Source organism: Tupaia chinensis, unplaced genomic scaffold (genome assembly GCF_000334495.1).
Source record: "Tupaia chinensis unplaced genomic scaffold, TupChi_1.0 Scaffold144624_1, whole genome shotgun sequence".
Taxonomy (NCBI): domain Eukaryota; kingdom Metazoa; phylum Chordata; class Mammalia; order Scandentia; family Tupaiidae; genus Tupaia; species Tupaia belangeri.
Window position 1 is genome coordinate 1,661,108 of NW_006204485.1, and position 6,427 is coordinate 1,667,534.

The following is a 6,427-nucleotide window of genomic DNA, read 5'->3' on the forward strand; positions in this document are numbered from 1 at the left end:
AGAGCTAATGTCAGACCCACATGTGGACGTTTCCACAGAGCTTAACCCTCACACAGCTGTGGGTCCTCCAATACCCAGCATTTTGTAGCTGAGGGAGTTCGTCCCCAGACCCACCTCACACAATATTGTCCTCATCCCTGAGGAAGAGTGAGGAAAGACAAATGTAGGAGCCCACATCCTGAAGAGGGGCCAAGACAATATTGTGAGATTCTGCGTTTTTTCTCTGCATCGTGGAGGTGGTCAAGTGTCCTGTAGCTGAAGTCCCTGAGCCTGGGGCTCTCAGGGCAGGGCAGTGCCCCAGCATCGTCCAGAAGTCACAGGACTGCCTGCCTCCAAGGCACTGAGCTAGGACAGGTCACACGCCAGCTGTTACCACACTGGACGGAGGCTAGACAGTCCCCCCTACAAAGCAAGATTCCACAGATCTTCCTAGGCTCTCGTACAGGCCAAGGGAGTGGGAAGGAGTTCCAAAATAACTGTAGAAAAAACGCTTCTTACTCACCTTGGGAGATATGCACTCACCATCACATTTTTGTTGGTTTTTTCTTCAATGAAGAAAATGTAAAATCTCTTCCCCACTTTACTTTGTGATGGCAAATTCCTTCCTTCTACATGAATGAGGAAAACAAGATGTCAAACGTCTACAAAGTATGTGTCTGAGGTAAACAGCTACCCTTATGTGGAATGAGGCAATCGATTTATTAGGCCAGCTGTTGGCTAATCCATGGCTCTTCCTTTGCTTCCTATACAGACCACAGTTGCTTTTATTTTTGTTTTTGCCACAGGGTGTGTGCACTCGCCACAAGGAGACAAAGAGACAGAGAGAGGGAAAGTGAGAACTTGCCCTCCAGCGGGGATGGCTACACAGTAATCTCTTCTCCTCCATTCTCCTCTCAGGATTTGGGGCACACATGCACATGCACCTGATGTGATTTTTAAACCACCAGGTCTAGGATTTGAACCATGGTCAACCATATGAAAATCCAGTGTCTTTACCACCACACCTCTCGCTGGCCCCAGGCTGCAGTTGTTTAAGTGTCTTTGGAGAACCTTGTCCTTTACTAACCTGCTGTATTGATTATCTCTAGCACCAGTTACATAAAGCCAAGGCACTCATGTGGCATCTTAGAGAACCACGAAAGAAGGAACTCCCAAGGAATGTGGTTGTTAAGCAACTTTCTGCAACAGACCCAGAAAAAGAAAACAGACACAAACCTAAAATTGAAAGAGAGGGAGGGGGAGGGGCCAGTAGGTTGGGTGGTGTGAAGGCATTGGATTCCCACATGGCCAACTATGGTTCGATTCCTGGACCTGGTGGCTTTCTCTCTCTCTCTCTCGTCCAATTGAATAATAATAATTAATTGATTAATTTAAATATCTTTTTAAGTTTTTGCTTTAGGGCATGTACGCTCTCTGGAGAGAAAGACAGAGACAATAAGAAGGAAAGCGAGAAATCACTCCCCAGGGGGATGGCTGTGCTGCAATCCCTTCTCCTCCAATCTCTTCCTGGGTTCTTGGGCAAGCATACATACTTAGCATGATTTTCAAGTCACCAGGTCTGAGACTCAAACAGCAATCAGTCATGTGAGAGTCCAGTGATATAAATGCCATGCCATCTGCTGGCCCCAATTCTTCATTTATTTAAGAGTTATTTTATTTAATTTTGTTCATTGTCATTCTTTTCTTTTTTTTTTTTTTTAGAGAGATTTTTGCTATAGAACACAAGCACTCGCTAGAGAGACAGAGAGACAGAGAGACAGAAAGTGAGAAATCATCCCCCAGGGGAGATGGCACACCACAGTCTCTTCTCCTCCAATCTTCTCTGGGGATCTTGGGTACACACGCACACATGCCCAAGCATGAGTTTTAAGCCACCAGGTCCAGGACTCGAATAGCAGTCGACTATGTGGGAGTCCAACGACGTAACCATTACACCATCTGCTAGTCCAGAATATCATTATTTTATTTACTTATTTATTTTAATTTGACCAGAAAAAGACATACAGAGAGAAAGAGAGAGAGAGAGAAAGGGAAAGTGAGAAAGTCAACCACCAGTTCTGAGTCTCAAACCACAGTCAGCCATCTGGGAGTCCAGTGCCTTAACTACCACACCACCTGCTGGCCCGTAATTTTTTAAGGGACCAGCAGATGGCCTCACGGTTATGTCACTAGACTCTCACATAGTTGACCATGGTTCAATTCCTAGACCTGGCGGCATGTGTGCGTGCATGCTAAAAATCTTGAGAAGAGACTGGAGGAGAAAGAATTGCAGCGTGGCCATCTCTCCTGGGGGGTGATTTCTCATTTTCTGTTTTTCTGTCTCTCTGTTGAGCACATGTACCCTGCAGCAAAAAAAATCTCTCTCAAAAAAAAAAAAAAAAAAAAAAAAAGAGAGAGAGAGAGAAGAGGAATCGCTGGGAGCACTAAATTCAAATAGCAGTCATGGAAAACGCAGTGAGATGAAACTGTGGCTGTTAGCAAAAACAGGCAGAAAGTCATTCGGACTGGATATCTGTGGGTCACCTTTCTGACCACAAAGTTCTCCAAGGTACAAATCACATCTCACAGCAGCCAACTACCAAGCATCAAGGGATCCTTATAAATACAAAGTGGCTATGAGGAAGAGGAGTGTGTCAGGCCTTCGTGTTTTGGGGTTGCTGCTGAGAACAGTCTTTTCAACCTGCTGCAGCAGGGGGTCCTGAGAGGCTGCCAGGTCCCCTAGAGGTAAGGAGCACTGTGAATCCCTAACACCAAGCCCCTCGATGAAGGGTAACAAAAACGGTATGTCCTAGAGAGCATAAATCGGTAAGAAGCAGGGTAAATTATGATTCTAAATGCGTAGCTTCAGTTGCACACACAGTTGTGAATATGTTGTTTACAATCTTCAGCTCAGGTCTGCCAAAGTTGGGTTCTGTCCCTTCACTAAGGCAGGCAAAAGGGGAGGCGCAGCGCCATCTGCTGTCCTTCTGAGAGGACAGAGGAGACGGCTAAGGAATTGCTTCGGTCCAGAGGGACCAGGACCACATTTTCCAAAACAATTGTTTCTATAATAAGGGAACCCATGAGATTTGTTGCAGTATAAAGTTTAGTGCTTATGTTTGTTTTATTTTTGTCTGATATCCTAGATGAAATTTGGCTCACTTCAGACAAAAATCAATTTGAAACTAGAAACTGAGTTTATGTTTTAATTTATACACTTCATGGAACCACAGCATGCATTTTGTACATACCACCCTAATTAAACTGTTTTTCTTTGCATTCGTCTAAAGTACCAAAAATTAATGCCACACACACAGTCAATATGTATACAAATACAAAGGGAACTATTTGAAGAGGGAATTTCAAGTATTATTATAAAGGCAGTGGCACCTTTCAAGTTATCTAGGCTAATTTTTTTAAACTAACATATCAGACTTTAGAGCAATTAATTTTTCCTAAAAAAGGGGGAATTTTGCACCAAGTTTACTGCTCTTTTCTTAACTGGACTCAGTATGTAATTCTATTTTAATCAACCTGTTTTCAGAGCTGAGATTGGCCACTGGGATTCGTTCAACTGTAAATGAATAAATGCTGTTTAGGACTAGATATTGGCTTTCTTTTGGAGGTGGGGATGGGGGAGGTTTTTGCTATAGGGCGCATAGGCTTGCCAGACAGAAAGCGACAGAGACAGAAAGTGAGAAATCACCTTCTGGGGGGGCGGGGTGATTACCACGCCGCAATCCCTTCTCCTCCATTCTCCTCTCGGGATCTTGGGCACGCACGCACACACGCCCAGCACGAGTTTAAGTCACCGGGTCCAGGACTTGAACCACAGTCGACCACATGGGAGTCCAGTGACGCAGCCATCATGCCAACTGCTGGTCCCGAGGACTAGATATTGGCTTTCTAACTTGGATGATACAGAGCTTGTATGTTCTGACCAGGACCCCCCACACCCCCCCAAAAAAAAGGTAAACAGAGTATCAAGGTCAGCCATGGATGTCTCCAAATCCTCATCTGCCACCCCTGAGACTCTGTATGGCTACCATGACAGGGACCTGCACCGTGATGTCTGGAGGCAGCTTCCCAGGGTGTTTTATTTTCATATTATTATCCACGAGTCTTTAAGATTTCAGGCATTTCGAAGAACAATGTTTTAGGAGTGATAAGCACAATATTTGTTGAGAACAAGGCCTTTGGAGAATAATCAATATGGGTTTAAAGGCTAGTTCTACCCAACAGGCAAACATGCTGATTTGGGGAGCGCATGGGAAAATTAGCAGTCTCACGTATTTCTCTAAGGAAATGCAATTGGGTTCTGTCTTTCAAAAGAGTGTGGCCAGCACGTAGCACAGCGGTTGAGGCACTAGACTCCCACATGGCCAACTGAGATTCAAATCCTAGAACTGGTGACTTGAAAATCACGCCAGGTGCACATGCATTCCAAGAGGAGAATGAAGAAGGGACTACAGTGTGGCCATCACCTCTGGGGGTGGGTGATGATTTCTCACTTTCTCTCTCACTCTCTCTCTCCAAAAACAAATGCACCCTATGGCAAAAACCTTTAAAAAAAAAAAAACGGTCCATTTAAAAAATAAATCCAAAGTACTCAATAACTAGACAATTCTACCTGAGAAATTTGGCTTATAACTACTGGTATACTAAAAAAAAAGAACCCACAAAGATGGGTAGAAGGCATGGTGTGAAGGCATAGACTGTGCTAGTTACCCACCTGTTGTTTCCCAGTCCCAGACCCACCCTCTCTGCTCTGTGCTCCTGGGGCTGGATGTGAATGCAAATTACACTTCCCAGGCTTCCTTGTAGCTGAGGGAGCCCAGGGTCTGCTAATAAGAGAGTCTGGTGGGTAAGCAGAAGGTTCAAGGAAAGAGACGGTCTGCTCTGGCGCTGGCAGTATGGTAGCTGCTGTTTGTGACCGGCACATTCTGTAGTGGCAGCATCTTCTCAGCTATTCAGTGGTAACCTAGGTGCAGAGCTTTGGCAGGTCTGGAACCACCTAGCTGCAAGAGTATTTCCAAGGGAGCAGCAGCAGGTGCAGGCCCAGACCCCAGGAGTGTGGGCAGCTCCTGATCTCAGATTATTAGGCCATCTTCCTTTTTCACAAGGGCCCTTAAACTCCCTCCTTTCACTATTGTGTGCTCTCTCTCTCTCTCTCTCTCTCTCTCTCTCTCTCTCTCTCTCTCTCTCGTCTCCTCTTTCTGTCTCTCTTGGGTGAGTGCACTCACCTCTGGCAATTAAAGAAAATACTTTCTTAGGCCAGCAGGTGGTGTGGAGTTTAAGGTGCTGGGATCCCACATGGTCAGCTTCATAAATTGAGTCCCAGACTCTATGGCTTGAGAATCAATGCCAAGTGCACGTGTGTGCATGCACAAAAATCCAGAGAGGAGAGTGGAGGAGAAGGGGTTGCAGCATGGCCAGCCTCCACCCCTGGGGTGGGGAAGGGGGAGTGATTTCTTACTTTCCTATATTTCTCTGGTGAGTGCACATGCCCTATAGCAAAAACTAAACAAACAAACAATAAAATACTTTCTTCCCTTGGATTCTGAAATAACGCTTTCTTTTAAATTATCTTTTACCTGGTTTCTCCTTTCCAGTTGCCTTTGATGCCTCTGTATCTCCCAGAGATCAGTCCTGGGCCCTCCTAGCTGGTCACACCAGGTCTGAGGGCTCTAAATAATACCCATGTACTGATGACTCCTAAATGTATCTTGTCAGCTCAGATCTGCCCCAAAACTCTCACCTGGTATTTTCAAGTGCTTTCTTGCCTTGTTTATTCAAATGCTGTCTACTCTCATGTTCAAGAACTCAAGTCAAACTCTTAATTCCTCCCCCCAAGAAAAATCTCTTCAGTCTTCCCCATGTCAATAAATCGCAACTCTGTTTTTTTCTTTCAGTTGCTCATATGAACAAAGTCATTGTCTATTTTTTTCTCTCTCATTCCACATACACACTCTATTACCAAATCCTATCAGTTCTATGCTCAAAATAGACCAAGACTCTAACCACTTATTACCTCCACTTCTGTGACCCTGTACACACTCCCATCTGGATTTCTCCAATGGTATTCCAACCCACCCCATTCCCAAGTCTAGCTCCAATACAACAGACAAAAGGTTCCACCTAAAATATAAATTAGATCACATCAGTCCTCTGCTCAGAATTCCACAGTGATTCTTTATTTCACTCGAGAGAAAGTTGAAGAGTTTACCTTGTCATACTGTCAGAAAGACCTGTCCTGACCACCTTACATAAAACAGCAACCACATCACCACTCTCCCCTTATCTTGCTTTATTTTTCTCCAGAGCATACATCAACATCTGACTCACTATATACTTATTTAGTATTTTATAAAGCTACAACAAACTAAATTGTTTCCTCTATCCCCCAAATTCATACCCTGAAGCCCTAACCCCAGTGTGATGGTATCTA